Here is a 21,263-nt window from a genome sequence, read left to right on the forward strand (position 1 = left end):
ATACGAACACAAATTTCTCTTGGGGAACTACATTTGTTTAAAACACATTTTTCCACATTCCTCTCTGCTTCACTGGAACAGATGCACACCTTAGATGAGACTGTGTGTCTGATATCTGAAGTGGTTAGAATTTTTTTGCAGTTCTTCGGGGAAAGATCTGCAGGAAAACAGGCAGAACAGCTTCCTCTGTACCTGAACACTTCCACTGATCAGTGCAGACAGTCTTCATACTTGAAAGCAAACACCCCAGGGAAATTTTTTAAGGAACATGCCCCTAACAGGTTTCATCACATCACTTTCCTACGCCTTTTCTACTTGTGCAGGGGAAGATCACAATGCTTCTTTCCCAGGAGCTGCTTAAGTGAAGAGAGAAAGAAGGGCTATTTCATTAGGACTGCTTTGCTCAGATGTGCCATGTGTACAGTACATGCCTCAGGTCATTCTATTTTGGTCTTTTACTCCCGAGGTTACTTTAAAATAAGTGGTGCCACTTACATCAGAGATAAATCAGGCATTAGGATTTCTCAACCTATTGCTGGATGAGCTATTGAAAATTACTACCTCCACTTCTTGCCAAAATTTCTTTAACAAGTTCCAAATTTCCTTTACTCCTCCAAGCCTGGAAGTCAGGTGTCCTGCAACTTGAATCATGAGAGCAGCAACATTAAATTAGAAAAGATGCTGGATGGAACAAGACTGGAAACTCTTAATAGATACCCAGCAGAAAGTCACTGGGAAGTTATGCACAAGTGTGTGAAGAACACAAAGCACTGTTTTCATTTATATACGTATAACTGAAGCTGCAGGAGACAGGCATGATGTTACACATGCCTGTCTAATAAGTTTAGCACAAGAGAATAGGAATGCTAGCATAATTTCCTTGTAGATGAAGAGACGCCATGTAAATCTATTTGATCTGATATTAGATAAGACAATAAAATGCTAACTACCAACATGAAAATGCGTTTGATTTTTTTGTGACTGAGAAGCAGAATGTTTCTACTTCTCTACAGAGCAAAAGTTCAAGAGATGAACACAGTCCCAGGAGAGAAACACAAAGAAGATCCCACTTAGTGTAAAGCTGAATAAAAACAGATTGATCACCCGTAAGCAGACAGCTAAAATTAACCTGGAAAGGCGCAGTAAGATGAAGGAAGAATTTCAACAGCCTAAGGGGAAAGGTGGAAGATGTCAAATTCTCCAAAACGGGAAAATTAAGGCAAGACATAAAACACATGGAGTTTGAAAGATGAAGAAAGATGTAAGCTACTGCTGAGAAACAGAAAACTGAAGAATACGGTATTATTAAATTGCCAAAGAAAGTCCAAAATAATAGTAGTGTGGTGGTTCCTGATAATTGGGTACCTGACAACCTCCGTTCTGAAAGCTATTAGGTTGTGTGGCAGAATCAGGAAATAAAGTGAACAATGTGTGCCTAAGACAACAGCATGTTAAGAGAGATTTACTCAAGGACATGAAGATTACATCTGAAAAGAGGAAGCAACAATTGCAAATTAATAAGCCTATCGTGACAGGTAAAACATCCTTCAATTTAAAGAAAAGCTCTGAGAATAAGATTTTACATGCACCATTTTTGGTGAACAGTTGCCTCTCCCATAAGATAACACAAGAACAGCTAACAGACCAAATCAGAAAGACGAATAGTACAAGGTGACGCTCTGAAGTCATTCTTAGCTTTGAAAGTCTCTTCTGGAGAATGGTGTGGAAAAGAAAAAAAGACTCAGCATAAAAGGCAGAGTAGCTGAACCACCTGAAGTTTATAGACAATAAACCCTACCTCCAAAATTTTACTAAGCTGAGCAAGCAAAGCCAGCAGTGGATGCAGCTAAATGAGCAAAAAGTACAATTCTTCAGAATATTCTGAAGAAGGACTGGGACAAAGAATACAACTTTCAAAAAAGCACCAATCTCTTCTTTGAACAGCTATAAAAGAAAGCAAGAATTATGACACTGATGTAATCAAAAGACAACCCCAGCAGAGGATTTAGGATATTAAATACTTATTTGGTAGTTCACTAGGATGCCTAGACAAAGCTGCCTGCTGATTATGTTGTTCAAACTAGAACAAAGTCATATAATAACAGTGGTCTGCATTTTTAACGATCTGGATCTTCAGCAACTGCACATGCATTTTTCCCGTTATTTTGTTCCCAAAGCCAAATGAAGCTAGTGCTATTACCCCATTTAACCAAAGGAAAGATTTAAGGTGGATAAATTAGGTAATTTGGCTAAAGCTATGCAAAAAAACCCAATCAGATCTTGTGGGTAAGACCATGCTAAGCCCACCTTTGTCTCACTTCCTAGCAAAAGAAATCACCATTCCTTCTTCTGACATAGTTTATCATAGATATCATTTTCCCATGCCTTTTAAATACACATTTAGAAAGATGCCAACAATTTAAATTTAGATCCCACACTGAAATGCATGAAAACATGCTTTTACAGAACTTTGAGAAGTCAAAAATCTTTCCCTGCTTTTTAAGCACTTTGATTCAGCACTCAGCTAGCTCTTTGCAGCTATAAACAACTCCAACTACGTGCAAAAGAGGATGCTGGCTTTCACTTGTGAAACTTCACATGATCTGCTTCTGCCTTCCTACTCACAAGCATTCCTTTGACTTCTTAGCACTGCTGTTGGCATGCTAAATTCCGAAAAACACTTGTTTAAGAAAGAATTTTACTTTGCATTTGCTTTTACAAAGGCTTGTTTTTAAGCAGTATACATCTAACTAAATCTAAGCAGTTAGCACATGCATGTAAGGAAGAATAAAGAAAGGTGAAAACAAACAAAAAAGGAAAGGTTCTATCACAAATAGAGCTTTAAAAATGCACTTTTAGTAATCTAACATGTAATTAACAGCACAGATACCAAAATGAATACACAAGTCACACTGTATACATTTGTAACATTTTGTATACTGAGTTAATTTCCAGTATGAGGATCTTTAGAGGGACCTCTTTAGCACAACAAGGTGATGCTGTCTCAGCTGCAACCTCACCATTGCAGACAGATTAGAGTGTAAAAGTTCAGTTTGGCCTCTTTCTTGTAAGAAGCTGAACTCCAAAACTGAGTCTCTCCTGAATTTCTGTAGTTTTCTGTACTCCATTTACTATTTTCGGTTCTCTTCCTGAACAGCAAATAGTTGAAACAAAGTGTGACCTTTTTACTCACTTTAAATCTGACGTAGAAACGCACAGCTAAAATTCAACAGACTGATCCTTAATCTAACTGAGGATAGGAGTGGTATGGCCTACTCATTCTGCAGAAAGGTCAACACGCTGGTGTAAGAGTATTGAGTGAATAGCCAGGTCTGGTGCTTGGTTTTAGAAGTGGAATTTAGTTCTCTGCTTTGCATGATCCCAGGCTAATCTCAGTGGCCATCTGTATGGGTGGGTAGAATAAGGGTATTTCCCCACCTCACATAGCTGATAGGAGGTTGTCCTCAAAACCATGACTTGTTATGGGTTGTGAGGAACCTGAGGCTAAATAAGTAGCCATCTAAAAGTGTCCCAGCTTTTGTTTCTATGTTTGGCAAGAAACCAGAAGAGGCACTATGCATCCTGCATAACCAGGTACCCACTTCTTTCTTTTTGCCAGTACTCACAGACCCTCTTACATTAGTCTCATTGCAAGTTTACCTTTACGTCAGATTTCCTGCAGAAACAAATTAAAAAGAGTTGTAACAATTCCTACTCGGTAACCCACAAAAAAACCCCTAGAAAAATGCATTGGTTTTGATTGTGAAGACTCTGATCTCGCTCCATACCGTTTTCCTTTCAATTGGTTTTAAATATAATATTCCATGACTAGTGTCCAATGTTAGTGGTAACAAATGGAGGCAAGCACAAACACACCTTATTGTTAGTTGGCTCTGTTTTTACTTCTATATCTTAATGTCTTCTTTGGGAGGGCTAACTTCTGAAGCTAACTCCTTCAGGATTTAGCTCATGAAGGATCAATGACTTCTAGCATGCTCTCGAGTAGCGACAGGGGAAAAACCTTGGATTGCTACCTGCTATCTCATCTTCTTACTTCAGGCAGCACTGGGAAACACTGCAAAGCAGAACTTACCACTGGGGACAAGGGATCAAAAGGGCTGAAATTAGAAAAGACAGTTTGGCTGCTTTCAGTTCAAGTGGAAGTATTATGAAAAAGTGTTTTGAATTATGTCACACAGGGCAAGTGTCACTGCAGTTAGAACTTACTGTGCCAGCAAATGTCAGGACAAATTACACTGCAGGACAGGCAAGCTGTATGTCACCTTCACTTCCAAAAGGGAAAGGCTTCCCCCCACTGCCAAGAAGCTGCTCCCATTTCCGAGTTGATTTAAATCAAACTGCTCTTATTCAAATCAAAACAGCATGGAAGGAGTACTATAGTGACATTATAGGCAATTCTTCGGATCCCTCCCTACTTGCAGGGATGAAATGCTTTGATTCTCCACCACCTTAAAACACAATCACCTCAAGGCTAGAGAGTTGCACATGTAAATGTCTGCCTCCAGGTTCTTGAAGCCACTGCTTACCATGCTGACGAAAAATGTCTCACTGTCCCTTGTGCTCCTGGGTCTGTACCCATCTAATCTTTCTTGCCTCTTTGATCATATACTCTTTGCAGAAAGGTGCATTTGCAATTTATGCTGGACCCGGCATGGTACCCGGCACAATTGAGGCCTTGTCAATGCCTGGGGTCCCTCAGCACTACTAGTAAAGGTGAATAATAGCAACATCAAATTCAGTGCACCAGAAAGGAGAGAGACAGGACTAAGTCATAAGCAAAATTAATTTATTTTATTTAACTGTAAGGAAACCTTTCACTGAACTGTGAACTCCTAGCAAAATGAACTGGTTTTGATTCAGGTATCCTGAAATAATTGAAATATTTATTTTCAAACAAGTTACCAGTGCTTCATTACAGAGAACAAACACATCTTTATGTTCTGCAGAGAAAAAAAAACAAGAGCTACAAAACATTTTGATGAGTTAAAGGAAATTTTTATTCAGTTTTGAACTTTTCTAATATATGACTTCCCAGAAGTTTTCAGGTGCTTCTTCTTCAGAGAAGAATGTTAACAGCACCTGTTAACATATTCTGTTAATATCAGAATATCTGTGTTGGGTATAAACCAGAAGGTAGTCTGTTCCTTCACTTCCTAAGCTTTGTTTGATGTTTCAATCATTTCTCCACCAAAAAAGGATAAACACACCTAGAAGTCTATCAAGAATAATGCCCACAAATAAAGGCCAATATAAAAGTCCAGGGATTCAAGGTCTGGCTTTGATTTAAGCCACTATTACCTCCAGTTATTTATTCTATCCTACAGCCGCAGGCTGTCATCCCAAATAGAAGAGTCATTATAGTAGACCATCTCAGGTGCTTTAAAGCAGAGAGCACACAGCACTGAAAGAGCAATGAAGTTTTAAGCGAAGACCAAGACAGCACACAGAAGTAGCTGGCTTGCAAGCTCACATTTCCACACAACAACTCTGCAGGTATGACAGCCTTTGGCAAATGAAAACTAACAAAGCAGCTCTGGGGCTCTAACAACATTTTTGCTGTGAATAAGTGCCTATAAATCCAGTTAACTAAGACACTGCAGACGCTCTGACCCTGTACATTTTTCTTAGGCACTAGTACCAGTTCTGTTTCAGAAAGGACTCAGTTTATGTGCAACTCTGTCTGCCATTGACTCGTGCTCTGAATGGCTGGACTTGAGCTACGTCTGTGTAAGCAGAATTTGCCTCCATGTATTCATTCTCTACCCCCAGAATGGCTGCTGCAAGAATGCAAATCCTATTTGGAAGGATTACTTGCCATGCAACAGCCAGAGGCCCTGTCCAAAGCCGAGTTCCCTCCCATGCCAAGAAGCACAAACTCAGAAGCTCCAATTCAGAGAAGGACATGATTAAAGCAGGCAAGGTAGCAAGACAAAATGGTATTCTCATTTCACATATGCGGAACCAAAGCTGACATTCCCCTCTCCCCCATTATATTAGGAATTTGCTCTAAAGCTAGGGATTTCATAAAATGCGAGTGTAAAGATGTTCAAACAAGAAAGCACAGACCAGGCCAGCATTTATACTTGTGGAAGCTGGCAATAACTGGTGGCAACACAAATTCCACTGGAGCGCTTGTGTGTGGACACCAGGGGTCACACAAGCATCTGGGAGGGGAAATAAAACTCTTCAGAGAAGTGTCTGCTATCTAGACCAGATCTTACAGGTTTTTATGGACTATGTACACTCCTCCGTAACAACAATTACGGAAAATTACTGGAATGTCCCAAGTACTCAAGAGTTTGAAGGTGTTTTTCCTTGTAAGTTGTGTTTGCTATTCCTTATCTTTGCATTTTCTAAATACTTCACACATTTCATTCCTGTTATTTCAGCATACAAGGGAGCACCTCCTGTTTCTATAGGATGCAGTGCCACAGTCTGTTACATTCCCCACCTTAGGAAGAGGATCTTTTCAGTTTAGTTCTTACACTCCTCTCATTCTTCTTTTGTGGATCTCAGGCTTGTGAAAATGGCAGACTGATAACACTGGACACTGGTGTCCAGTATTTCCGTACAGAATAGAAGCAATGGCAGTGCACTGCCCCAGCACAGACGGTTCCCTCATCATTTAACACTGGCTGGTGAAAATGGAGAAATGGAGCATCGCACTGACTTCAGCTGAAAGTCCCCTCTGGGTCAAAGCAGACACCAGCTAAGACCAGTTGTAACTGCTCCTTTTTGCAACTGCACAGCTGCCTGATGTGAGCTCTTGAGTAACACAGAGCTGGTGGTGTGGTTTTCAATTTGCTCTGTAGCAACCTTGTGTCAATCAGAATTGTGAGAATATGAAGAAGTCCCACATAGCCATCCCCCAGCCATGCAGAACTACATCATCTTAGAAATGAGAAATTTTACTTTAAAATCAGTTTGCTTCATGTCTTTCTCAAGTGTTTCTACCAGTTCCAAGTAAGTTTTGAAAAAATCTGTGTTTTGTACCTTCCCTGAAAACAACCCAGTAAAGGAAGCATTCAGAATAAGTGACAGTATAGCCAGGCATCAGGCAAAAGACGCCAAGAAAATGTATCAAGCTCTCCACCACCCTCAGCTTAGAGCAATATGTAATTAATTTTTATTGGAATAGATAGAAAAAAAGAAAAAATGCAGCAGTTTTTGTAAACAAACCATATAACAATCCTGAAAGTGAAAGAACACTAAGACTGTACAAAGAAAATGGCATAACTTGCATCTCCAGTTAGAGACATTTTCTGGCATCCAGTTTAGAGACATTTTCTCCTGATTAAGATCCTGCACTAAGAAGTACAGGTTTCAAGTCTACTTCAATCTACAGCAATTAATAAGCACATAAAAAAAGATGCCTTAGGTGAGTGGGAAGGTCTCCTATTAGCACATTCTAAAAATAGACAACCTGTAGGACTACCTGAACAGGTACTTTACATAATAAAACTTTGAATTTTATAGGCCCTGAGGATCCACATTTGTCATTGGCTTTTGAAAGTTGAGGCCTTTTCAGGTCTGAATATAGTCTAGTTATACATTAACCGTAGGTCACAGTTATTAGCAGTGAGCCACTAGACTGAACAAGCTTTGGAGAACACCTCCATTGCCATCTTGGGCAGTGCCACAAAAGAGAGCTGCACTGCACTGAAGAGAAACAAACCACCAGAAAAATCCTTCTGTGTCTTACCTTGTAATGGGAAGAGCAGATGCCTTCAAACATATCAATATCCATACAGTCCATTGGTTTGGATCTTCCTGGTAATAGCAACTCTTCCAGCTTCTTGTTTTCTTATTTTTAATCTGCCAGCTGGTGCAACCTGTAAATTTACAGAAGTGGGTGTGTTATTCCAATATGTTTATTCATCTCATTCTAAAAGGCATTCAATTTAAATACATGGCTCAGTGCCATGCAGCTCCTATTGCTCTCCAGAGCTTTCAGCCTAATGGATTAGAGACCACAAAGTTCTGCATGTTATTGATTTTCGGGAATGTAAGTAGAGGACTCTTCAGGATTTCTTTGCAGACTTTCCAGAACATCACATTCCATAGGTGTATATCATATGTATTTGAGAACATGATCCTACCTTATGAAATTCAAACACTTTACTGTACAAAAAAGTGGCATAACTTGCATCTCTGAATTGTCAATTTCTTTGTCAATTTATCTGTTACAGGTTGATTCTTGTGGAAAGGAACTAAGTTAGCATTTAAATGCTAGTTCAGGAATAGGAATGCTACTAATTTGAGAAACTGGAGGTTGGCAGAGTCGCCAAGATTTATGTTCAGCAATTAAAGTAACAAAAAAGAAAAAATGCCTTCCAAAAAAGTGACTTTGAACACTGTTCAAAGTTTTTCAGAAGCAGAGCGAATTAGTGGGACAGTAGGAAAATTCAGTCAGAGGGATTTTTTTGATAGAACTACTCAGGGAATCACAGTGAGATTCTTCAAATGCATCTATAGCTGCAGTGCCCTCCAGGTATTTAACTCTAGTCATCCAAACCAAAAGGACCTCTGAAAACCAAGCAACAGGTTCTCTGCTTAGGCACTACAGTTTTCTTTGGCAAAAGCTATGAAGGAGTCACTTATCATATGCTTGACTCCCCACTGCAGATGGTACAGCATATAGAGCATTACCTGTGTACCTGACAGATAGCCCTCCCCACCCCCAATATCATAGAATCATTAAGGTTGGAAAAGACCTCTAAGATCATCGAGTCCAACCATTGACCCAACACCACCACATCCACTAAACCATGTCCCTAAGTGCCACATCTACACGTCTTTTAAATACTTCCATCTTGATCCCCTATATGCAGGATCGACAAGCAGAACACATTTTACAAAAACATATTTTAGTTTCATGAAAGTTCAATTAACCAGAGTGCAACTATCTGTTTACTGGCAGACAGGCAGTCCACGTTAGTTCAGATCTGCTTTGCTGAGCTGTGGTCAACTTCTCAAAGCATTCAACTGTTTCCTTACGAGATTTTCACCAGACACCCCCGGCTCCAGCACGACAGCGCAGAAAGTGGGATGCACCACACCTGCTGCTTTCCACATTTTGGCTGCTGCTGCTTAAAATCTACCCCTGCTCTCCATAGAAACTGTTTACAAGTATTTCAAAGGTTAGTATAGCTTCATGTATATATGGTTTGTAGTATACACATCTTACCAGGCTGCTATCTCCCTCCCTTTTTTTACAATGAAAAATTGAGAATTAACTCACTTCAGTCAGAATGCCTAGAAATCATCAGCAATGACGTTTTATACTATATTAACCAGTTCTAGCCTTACATCCTGATGTAACTTCCCACCATGAAGGGTGGCACACAAGGCCACCCTGTCCCTGCATGGCAGAGCTGGCATGTCACACACTGATGGCACAAGGTACATCTGATTTAATTGCCATTTAAACCTGAAACTCCTGATGGAGCCAGAAAAGGCCTTGGTCCCAGAGATGTTTCAAGTGAGCTGTGCCGCCTCCTCCTCGATGCCGACAGATCTCAGATCTGAAATGCCATGCAAAACTACCCTGGAGTCCTTGACTCTGAATTTCCAAATAACGACCAACCTTATGTAGGTGCTCCTCTTCCCCCTGACAACTTTCAGGACTTGATTTCAGTGAAGTACAAGATTTGTCCTTCAGAAGTACTGGCTAAAATGAGAGCCATGACTTAACACAGAAAAAAACCACAACATTCACTCTTATAAATTAAGCAGCAGAATGCAAACTACTAGGAAAAAAAATACTAAGAATGTCTCACTAGGCAGGCTATCTGAACATTTCCAGACTGTATTTTTATTCAATCCATGGTTTGGGACCTCTCTAGTTAGGACAAAACCTCCCTCTTTGTGACAGTGGAGCATGTAGAGACTGGCATAGGGAATCAGTCTGCATTGCAATTCCACTGTATATTACAATCATTACATCATGCTTGTGGCGTGATTTTGGCATAATGCTGTATCACTTTTCTAAATCAAAATCCAGCGTAATGTCAAATATCTACTAATAAGTAAATCTGGTATTAAAACATTAAACTCTCCTGCCTTCTCAGACCTGTTGGCTCAACCAGAGCCTGCAGGTCAGGACAAGCAGCCGCCAAGTCTCCTTGGCATTACACGGCCAACCATCTCAGTGAGAAGGTGATCAATCTTCTTGTCCCTGTAGCACCAAGGAGACCTGAAGCAAGCAGGGTCCAGACAGAGGTGAATGGCTACTGTCCTTTGGATGGTGGACCAAAGAGGCACTTCACTGAACCATGGACTAGATCACTTGACTTGGCAGGAAGAGGCAGCAGGTTAAGAAAAAGGACATTTGGGACATAGGCTTTGGCATGTGCCTGGATGTAGGTAAAGAGAACTCTGATGGCGTACCACTCCCACAACACTACTGAAGAACTGATTACAGTTCAATAGAAAAATTCGTCGTCGTGTGCCAAATTCCTATAGAACAAGGACTCTGTGTATACAATCGTCAATTACGTGACTGCAGGGATAGATATGAGGTAGCATGCATTGGAGAGCAAAGAGGAATGAGCCAATAGCAGCAAGCAAGATAAAGAGTGAAAAGACATCTAAAACTGTTTTTTCTTGGTTGATCACTAAGATTAATTACCCTCATGATGCACATGCTCTGCTCAAATGCTGATAGAAACACAAATGAATAGGAGATCCCCTTGAATCTACCATTATAAATAGAATGCTACAATACTATTTTGTATTCAAACCTTGGATGTATACTATTTCTGGTCCTTTGCATATAATATTGTTATTATTTTACAGTGTTTTCCTACATAATGATATACATTACATGAACTACAGAAAGCGTAGGTTAAATAACCAAACTCCTAGAATGTCTTCAAGTGTCTGGTTACACAATATGCCTTTAACTATTTACTCAGAAACTAAAGCAAAGGGAGCCGTTTGAGAGATAACGTACATCCTGATTTGCTACTGCCCTGATTTCAGTTACACTGTTAATCTACATAGGTATAAAAAAAAAAAAAGGCTGAGCAAAGGAGCATTAGCAGTATGTAAAAGTGATTGCATTGCTTTCAGCTCCACTTACAGATGTTAGCTCTACCTCTTAAAATCTTACCATGTGAAAAGCTGATCTTAGTTTTTCTGTATGTGCTCATGTAGAGAGAGTACCTTACCTGCACCTCTCTAATCTGAAGTTGCAGAACATGCTATAAGTCACTGCTTTAACAGCTTGGCACAGATCACATCTATGAAAACTTTGAGTAGGAACACCATTGATCAAGCAAAACCCCTCTATTTTATGTGTCTTGGGTGACTTCCAATCTTCTGGAAGAAAAAACATAACAGGCAAGGTACACAAAGGGCAGACAGGTACTGCTCCATTGATTTTGATTGACTTATTTATAGTGGATGTGGATCTGGACCAATGATAAGGACAAAGCAGCAACTATTTCTCAGATACAAAAAACTCCCAATAAACCTGTGTTATTTCCAAACATGGAAGAGTTATATGCTCAAATGTACATGCATACATGTATTATGAAACCCCACAATCAATATTATTGCGCAACCTCCATTTTAGGACCATCATAAAGGACTCCTAAATGTAGTCCTGCATCATCTATTCTAGAGGACTACCGCTGGATCACAGTCTGAATGCCAGCGATCCTTTAAGTGACCACAGAAGGCTTCTTTCACCACCAATTCCCCCATGTCTTCCACAACTAATATACTGTACTAGTGTCTTGTCATAAAACTACGTTTGCTCCTTTGAGGCATCATGATGTTTTACTTAAAGGCCCTTCCTGGAAAAGTCTGCCTTAATAGACAGAGCTTAGCAAAGCAACATGAGCTGCCCAGCCAAACTTTTTATTAAATCATACCAAAACTGTCAGAACTATGCCATTGCAAAGACCGTTGAAAAGGCAAGTGTCCTGGCTGCCGTGGAAGCATATATACCAACCTCAGAACAAAACTCACACATCCTTTTTAATTCATACTAATATCATTGTTTATAGTTGCAGGATGCATTAAATCCTGCTTAAATTATGGGAGCACTTGTGGATTGACATTCAAGACTGTGGTCTTCCCCCAATAGCATTATAATGAGGCTGAGGTAAACCAGTCTGCTGCAACCAGCATACTGGCTCCAGTTGCCTGCATTCCTCTGCACACTCCCACCCCCCTCTCCAACCCTTTTCTCTTTGTCATTTTCTCTTTTCCCTCCCTTCTTGTTTAGTCCTCCCTCTCCTTTTGCACCAGTACAGGTTGGAGGCCAACTGGCTGGGAAAACAGCTTTGCAGAGAAAGACTTGGGAGCCCCAGTGGACAAGAAGTTGACCATAAGCCAGAAGCACGCCCTTGTGGCAAAAAAGGGGGAGTAAAGAAGGTGGAGCCAGATTCTTCTCAGGGGTGCCCAGTGAAAGAACAACAGGAAACAGGCACAAACCGAAACATAAGCAATTCCATTTAAACATAAGAAACTCTCCCTGTGAGGGTAGTCCAACACAGGTACAGGTCACCCAGAGAGGCTGTGGAGTCACAGAATCATAGAATCATTAAGGTTGGAAAAGACCTCTAAGATCGAGTCCAACCGTCAACCCAACACCACCATGTCCACTAAACCAGTCCCTAAGCGCCTCATCTACACGTCTTTTCAATACCTCCAGGGATGGGGACTCAACCACTTCCCTGGGCAGCCTGTTCCAATGTTTCACCACTCTTTCAGTAAAGAAATTTTTCCTTACATCCAATCTAAACCTCCCCTGGCACAACTTGAGGCCGTTTCCTCTTGTCCTAGCGCTTGTTACTTGGGAGAAGAGACCGACACCCACCTCACTACAACCTCTTTTCAGGTAGCTGTAGAGAGCGATGAGGTCTCCCCTCAGCCTCCTTTTCTCCAGGCTAAACAACCCCAGTTTCCTCAGCCGCTCCTCATAAGACTTGTTCTCCAGACCCTTCACCAGCCTCGTTGCCCTTCTCTAGACACGCTCTAACACCTCGACATCCTTCTTGTAGTGAGGGGCCCAAAACTGGACACAGTATTCGAGGTGCGGCCTCACCAGGGCCGAGTACAGGGGCACGATCACTTCCCTACTCCTGCTGGCCACACTATTTCTGATACAGGCCAGGATGCCATTGGCCTTCTTGGCTGCCTGGGCACACTGCCAGCTCATGTTCAGCCGGCTGTCAGCCAGCACCCCCAGGTCCTTTTCCGCCAGGCAGCTTTCCAGCCACTCTTCCCCAAGCCTGTAGCGCTGCATGGGGTTGTTGTGGCCGAAGTGCAGGACCCAGCACTTGGCCTTGTTGAATCTCATACAGTTGGCCTCGGCCCATCGATCCAGCCTGTCCAGGTCCCTCTGCAGAGCCTTCCTACCCTTGAGCAGATCAACGCTCCCACCCAGCTTGGTGTCATCTGCAAACTTACTGAGGGTGCACTCAATCCCCTCATCCAGATCATTGATAAAGATATTGAACAAGACCAGCCCCAAAACTGAGCCCTGGGGAACACCGCTTGTGACTGGCCGCCAACTGGATGTAACTCCATTCACCACAACTCTCTGGGCCCGGCCGTCCAGCCAGTTTTTTACCCAGCGCAGAGTACACCTGTCTAAGCCGTGAGCCACCAGCTTCTCGAGGAGAATACTGTGGGAGACAGTGTCAAAGGCCTTGCTGAAGTCCAGGTAGACCACATCCACAGCCTTTCCCTCATCCACTAGGCGGGTCACCTGGTCATAGAAGGAGATCAGGTTGGTCAAGCAGGACCTGCCTCTCATGAACCCGTGCTGGCTGGGCCTGATCCCCTGGTTGTCCCGCACATGCCTTGTGAGCGCCCTCAAGATGAACCGCTCCATAATCTTCCCCGGCACCGAGGTCAGGCTGACAGGCCTGTAGTTCCCTGGATCCTCCTTCCGGCCCTTCTTGTAGATGGACAACTGGAGGCTTGCCAATATGACGCCCGGGACCTCCCCCGTTAACCAGGACTGCTGATAAATGATGGAGAGTGGCTTGGCGAGCTCCTCCGCCAGCTCTCTCAGCACTCTCGGGTGGATCCCATCCGGCCCCATAGACTTGTGAGCGTCCAGGTGGCATAGCAGGTCGTTGACTGCTTCCTCTTGGATTATGGGGGGTTCATCCTGCTCGCCGTCCCCGTCTTCCAGCTCAGGGGGCCGAGTACCCTGAGGATAACTGGTCTGCCTGTTAAAGACTGAGGCAAAGAAGGCATTGAGTACCTCAGCCTTTTCCTCATCCTCAGTGACAATGTTCCCCCCTGCATCCAATAAAGGATGGAGATTCTCCTTGGCTCTCTTCTTGTCATTTATATATTTGTAAAAACATTTTTTGTTGTCTTTAACGACAGCGGCCAGATTGCGTTCTAGCTGGGCTTTTGCCTTTCTCATTTCCTCTCTGCACGACCTAATGAGATCCCTGTACTCTTCTTGAGTCGCCTGCCCCTTCTTCCACAAGCAGTAAACTCTCCTTTTTTTCCTGAGTCCCAGCAAAAACTCCCCGTTCAGCCAGGCTGGTTGTCTTCCCCACCCGTTCTTCTTACGGCGTACAGGGACAGCCTGCTCCTGCGCCTTTAAGACTTCCTTCTTGAAGATTGTCCGGCCTTCCTGGACCCCTTTGCCCTTCAGGACCATCTCCCAAGGGACTCTCTCAACCAGCGTCCTGAACAGGCCAAAGTCCGCCCTCCGGAAGTCCATGGCTGTGGTTTTGCTGGCCCCCCTCCTTACTTTACCGAGAATTCTATCATTTCTTGGTCGCTAAGCCCAAGACAGCCTCCAACCACCACATCTCCCACCAGTCCTCTGTTTGTAAACAGCAGGTCAAGCGAGGCACCTCCCCTGGTAGGCTCCCTTACCAGCTGTGTCAGGAAGTTGTCTTCCACACACTCCAGGAACCGCCTAGACTGCTTCCTCTCTGCCATGTTGTATTTCCAGCAGACATCCAGGAAGCTGAAGTCCCCCACGAGAACAAGGGCTAGCGATTGAGAGACTTCTGCCAGCCACTTGTAGAATGCTTCATCCGCCTCTTCATCCTGGTTAGGTGGTCTATAACAGACTCCCAGCAGGATATCTGCCTCGTTGGCCTTCCCCCTCATCCTTACCCATAAACACTCAACCGTATCATCATTACTATCATTGAGCTCTAGACAACCGAAACACTCCCTAACATACAGAGCCACCCCCCCGCCTCTCCTTCCTCGCCTGTCCCTTCTGAAGAGTTTATAGCCATCCATTGCAGCACTCCAATCGTGAGAGTCACCCCACCATGTTTCTGTGATGGCGACTAAGTCATATCTCTCCCGCTGCACAATGGCTTCCAGCTCCTCCTGTTTGCTGCCCATGCTGCGTGCATTGGTGTAGATGCACTTGAGCTGGGCTATCGATTTCGCCCCCGGCATTGGCACGCTACCCCTAGGCTCATCTCTAGTGAGCCTGGTTTTATCCCCTTCCCCCTTCGAACCTGGTTTAAAGCCCTCTCAATGAGCCCTGCCAATTCACGAGCAATGATCCTTTTCCCCCTGTGAGACAGCTGAATTCCATCTGTTGCCAGCAGGCCCAGTGCTGTGTAAACTTCCCCGTGATCAAAAAAGCCAAAAGTCTCTACCCCCGGAGACTGGAGATACTCAAAACCCAGCCCCATGCAGCCTGCTCAAGATGCTTTGCGCAGAGGGTTGGACCAGACAACCTGCAGAGGTCTCTGCAACCTCAGCCATTCTGTGAGCCTGTAAACAGAGCCCTGTTCCCCAATTTATTTATTTTTTTTAAACAAGTATGTTACTGACATAGCTAAGTTGAAAACCTGATCCTGAACAGTGGGACAAAAATTTCCTTTGAGGTCTCCACACTTTATGGGTGGAATGGACTGATGAAACAATGACTTTGAAAATTAAACTAGATGTTGAGATGCTCCTTACGCTAAGAATCATACAACTCCTCTTGTGCTTTTCTTAGAAGAAAAAGGTCCAGTGGCCACTGCTTGCAGCATTTAATGTATTGCCCACTTGTGGCATTGTGTTTATGTCTTTGCCCTTTATATCATGCTCCCAAATAGAGACTGCCAAAGCAATTTTAGTTAGCAAATCTTTTCCTCAGCATCACAGCACACTGGATAAAACCTGCTTTCTGATGCAGAAGGAATGACAAGAGAGCATAGAGAATTCATCCCCATTATAAAGAACAAGTTGGACCCTTACCCAGTGCTCAAGAGAGCTTTGAAAAGGAAGACTGGTAAGTGTGCCAGCTCATACGCTTCTTTCAGGGAACACTACCAGCAAAACCAAAGGTCACAATGAGTGCTTTAACTATGGATTACATATATTGTCATCAGTGACAAGGACCACCCAGCATCAAGCAGAGATGCATCACATTCTTACCCAAAGAGGTGGCTAAGTGTTCTGCATAATCCAGTTCCTCAGTCAGCCAGGAGCAAGAGATGGGTCATTCTTTCCCATACCCATCACTCCTTATTGCAACAGTTACCATATTCCTATCATTAATGATCTATAGGTAACACCTCTAACCTCAACATTCTGAGTTCTAGTACCTCAAACTCAAGCTTGAAAAGCTTTATTTACAACAGCCTACAAAGTCAGTCCAAAATTACAATCTGGTCTCACTCCTATTTCTTTTGAAGAATAACTCAGTCTTCAGTCAGACAAGAGAGTCAACTATGAAGGTTTCTTTTTGTGGATGTTAAGTTAGAAACTTAACAGCAATTTTCATTTTTCCTATTCTGTTTATTTACTGTGGCCAACACATGCCTCCAGCCAAGTTATTTGCAGTTACCCCACAGTAACTGTGTTGTCTAATGGTTTCCTTAGAATAATTCAGGGAATGACAAGATAGCTTTTGGTTCACTTTAATTTCTACTGATTTTAAGTTAACCATCTTCAGTATCACAGTCATAAATTCACACCCTATCACTCAAAGGAGATCTGTTGCAGACACCACATTGTCTCCACCACACAGCTGAGCTTTGGATGCAAAAACTTAGTATCTGTTCATAAATTTGTTGGTTATTAATTCATTTAGTTGTTTAGCAAATACAACCAGGCATACCAGTTCATATGTTCCACAAACAAGGATGTCACAAAACAATTCAGTGAAAGTTTTTACACAGATGCATTAACTCTGACCAGAATAAATCATTTGCAAGTGCATACACTAGAATTTATGTGTACATTAATTGTCTCTATTTACCTGGCAATGGCCAGCATGGCCAAAACCTCTGGTCTGGCTATAATCCTCAGAGAAGACTTTGTTTACCTGCAATGAGCTAGACTGGAGCATGAGTTGGTTGGGTTTTATTGATGCAACTGAGGTCTGTTGCATGCCCATCAAGGGATTCGGCTTAGCTAAACTCTTGATATGGGCAGCTGCAGGCTGTGAAGAAATGCAGTCTGTGATGATTCAGCTTATCTGTTAAGGCAAAACTCAGCCCTGGCAAGACCTCCAAGGGAAGGCAGCACCAGAGCAGACGCTACAGCACAAGCACTTAGGAATATTGCCTCCTGCTGCCAAGAGAAGAAGGACTGCCCAGTGTTTTCAAACTTTTTAAGGCAGTCGGTGTCAATACATAAAAATGTCTTTAATGTATGCATATTACTGCAGCTATTTTAGCATTATATTGGCACATCAGTTTTATTCACAGAAATAAAAGGCTTTGTCAATAATAAGCTTTTTATTTTATTCTGCATTATGCTATTGTAACTGCAGATCCTGTATACAATCGCATAATTGCATCTCTATCATTGTAACACTTGTAATTGCCTTCCCTCTTTCTTTAATCTCTCCAGCGGAAAGACTAAAGTTCAAAGTATTCCATATCTGGCATTAATCTAGAGAACATGAGTTTACAAGGGCAGAGTAAATTCCATCAGTCCTAAGAGGACTAAAGGTATTTCTGCAGTTTTCAAATCCTCAGAAGTAACAATATTTTCTAAATGAATAGGTTCTGTTCACGCAGTTGATTAGCACGGTCCACCACAATCAGAATAGCTGGTAAGAAATTTACCACAATAATTTCAGTGCATCTGCATCAAAGATTACTTTATGATTAGGACCTACAGTAAGTCTGCTACATAAACTAGAGGAGAACAGGTCACTCTGGGACAACAGCATAGTAGGCAATAGCCAATTGTTTGCATGTATAGATTTAGGTCTAATTAATATAGTTTAAGTAAAGTCACTAGAATATTTTCAGATACAGGTAGTGTCACTGTTACTATACTGTTATCTATTCCTGCAATTTATCTGGTTAAAATCACTCTGCAAATGTAAGTCAGAACTTAATATAGATTTGAACAGTTGCATCTCCTTTCCAGAGGTACTGCTGCAAAGCATTAGGAGAAAATTATAGCTTTTTTAAAATTTGCTTTTGAATTGCATTCCTTAGTCTACTATTTTGTGCCATCCCTCCAAAAAGCCAGCTGTAAAATGACAGCCTCATTCATCAGAAGCACATTCCCATTGCTGATTTACCTCCTGAGGCAGTCAAAGGGTCATTTTTAAACATTAAATTGTCAATAGGATAAAGAGGGACTGATCCTACTTGCTTTAATTAGCAGCTTTTTCCACAGAAGCCTCTCCATATAAAGGACTCCCTCCATAGACCTTGAATGCCTGACTGCTTTCTGCAGTTGAGAGGTGGATTTTGTAGTTCTGGTGCACAAGCACAGCCATTTATTCACATAGCATAGTTCAGTTTCCTTCCCAATTTTTCCTCCAGAAGTCAGTTCAATCCTTAATTAGTTATCCGTAGCTATTTTATCTCTGTTATAACCCATCTATTCAATCTATGCTTGAAAAGATTTTCCTGAAAGAGTCATCTGGCCCCTCCTACTATTTAAGAGAAATATATGAAGGCTATCTCTTGTAAACTGCCTAGATAAAAGGTACTGCCTATCACAGCATTACAACAGGCTTTTTCAATTGGCTACGCTTCAAGACCTGTTTAAAAAAGGATGCCGTCTTTCATGCAGTGTTCTACTTTAAATACAATATGCAAGCCACAGGCTTCCAGTTCATGATGATATGGAGCAGTCTCGTGCCTTCGGTTGTGTATTACCAATACGCATCCCAGCAAACATATGCTCACCGGTCATGACAAGCACCTTGTAGTTCCTGCTTAAAAATATATATATATCCTGCTTTCTACCAGAGATACGATGCTTTTCATGCAACGATAGATATTAATGTCACCTTCCCTCGCAGCTCCCACCCATTCAAAAAGAGTGGAAATAATCCATACGCGATTTTCACTACGTGCCTACCCCTGAAACTGCTTATTCACATATAACCGAGCCCACTAAGATACAGGAGGACAGTTACAATGCGATCCTTTTTAAACTACCAGCGCAGACCACTAGGCAGTTGCCACTCCAGATCATATTTCATAAAATAAGAAGAATGAGAAAACCGGTAAGCAAACGCATCTCAGAAGCGGAGCCCCATCCTTCCCCCCCACCCCCTACTCCAGGGATAGCTTGTATTGCCGAACCCAACCCCGCAGCACCCGCCCCGGCCAGCGGCTGAGCCCCGGGAAGAAGGAGCCGGCGGCTGCCGCTGCTTACCTCCGCCGCGGCGCCGGCGGCGGCTCCCCCCGCGCTGCGGAGCCAGCGGCGCTGCTGGCGGGCGGGCGGGCAGGCGGGCACCGCCGCACGCTGATGCTCCCCCGGCGGCGCGGGCGGGGCTCCCGCCGGCCCGGCCTCCCCGGGAAGGGTCCTCGGCTGCGGCAGGGGGGGAGCCGGCGGCGGCGGCGGCCCCGCCGCGGGGGCGCGGAGCAGCGGCGGGCGAGGCGCGGGCAGCGAATGTAAATGAGGAGCCGCTGTTGCGGCAGCGGGGAGCGGCTGCGGGGGAGATTAGGGGCAGGGTTTTACAAGGACTGTATTGGATTAGCGATAATTGCGCCGAAAGGGGAAGTCCGGTATTGGGGGGGGGAGGGGGGAACACGACAGGCTGGAAAGGTTAAATGCACAACAAAAGCTGTTGACAGGAATACGGCGTTAAAATGAAATTACAGGTGGCCGCTACAGCGGTTTGCTCCATACAGTCCCTTTTGCTACAAGCAGTGGGTTGTTTGAAATTCTGACTGATAGCGTTTTGCCACTCTCATTTACAGCAGGGCTGGTGTGCTTTCAGGGCAACTCACAGTTTTGAACCTGGCTGGAAGAGACGCCCAGAGGAAATTTGCCACCCCTGAGTTAGGGCTTATCCTGTAGGCCAGGGAACGTTTCTAGGAGCGTTGGTGTGGCTACTACAAGAGAAATTGAGCCTCGGAAGTGCAGATCCAGAAACAGTGCCAGCTCCCAACCCAGATCCCTTCCAGTTTAATGCCTTACTCTACGCACTCCTGCTTGCTGAAAAATTTAAGCCTTCATTCTTCTTCCCTCATTAACCATAATCGTTATGGATTTGTATTTTTCTATATTCACCAATAGAGGGAAAAACCCTACCTTTTTCACTTAACTTTTTGGCCCTGGGTTTTCTATTGCTATATAATTATTAACAGCCAATACAAACCTGCTACATTTGTCTTCTGCCGGTGTAGGCTATCTTACTTTTTATTTCTTATTACTTCAATGGAAATGTTGAGTGTGTCAGGAATCCAGGACTTCAGAGTGGAAAGTGGTACACGCAGCTTCAGACATACATGGTAGGTCATAGCAATCATAGAATCATAGAATAGTTTGGGTTGGAAGGGACCTCTAAAGGTCATCTAGTCCAACCCCCTGCAACGAGCAGGGACATCTTCCACTAGATCAGGTTGCCCCATCAAGCCTGACCTTGAATGTTTCCAGGGATGGGGCATCCACCACCTCTCTGGGCAACCTGTTCCAGTGTTTCACCACCCTCAGCGTAAAAAATTTCTTCCTTGTATCTAGTCTGAATCTACCCTCTTTTAGTTTAAAACCATTACCCCTTGTCCTATCGCAACAGACCCTGCTAAAAAGTCTGTCCCCATCTTTCTTATAAGCCCCCTTTAAGTATGAAAGGCCACTATAAGGTCTCCTGAGCTGCCTGGTCACTCAGCATTTCATTCCAGAGGCTTTGCAATCTTTGCAGTCTTCCTTCTGATTAAAGAAAGAGCTGCTGCTGGTAAAATATTACCAACATTGAAACTCTGGATTATTCAATGAGACTTTCCTTTGTCAGTGCAAGAGCATCAACCAATGCCTTGTTTTTATGGCTTTCCCTTCTCTTTTCTTCTTTTGCCCGATATTTCTTTTGAGTTGCTGCA

At 43.1% G+C, this 21,263-nt stretch overlaps 1 protein-coding gene across 2 annotated transcripts in view; it reads right to left on the reverse strand.

The window, feature by feature from the left end:
• TMEM108 (transmembrane protein 108) overlaps positions 1 to 19,638 on the reverse strand; it is a 173,532-nt gene extending 153,894 nt beyond the window's left edge. For both annotated transcript variants that reach the window (XM_076332309.1, XM_076332307.1), the window contains exons 1-2: positions 19,597 to 19,638; positions 7,724 to 7,853 (exon numbers count right to left, since the gene is read on the reverse strand). The gene's annotated coding sequence lies outside the window, so the exon portion shown is untranslated. The remainder of the gene's footprint in view (positions 1 to 7,723; positions 7,854 to 19,596) is intronic.
• Between the last annotated feature and the right edge of the window lie 1,625 nt (positions 19,639 to 21,263).

The sequence above is a fragment of the Aptenodytes patagonicus genome, chromosome 2 (genome assembly GCF_965638725.1).
Source record: "Aptenodytes patagonicus chromosome 2, bAptPat1.pri.cur, whole genome shotgun sequence".
Taxonomy (NCBI): domain Eukaryota; kingdom Metazoa; phylum Chordata; class Aves; order Sphenisciformes; family Spheniscidae; genus Aptenodytes; species Aptenodytes patagonicus.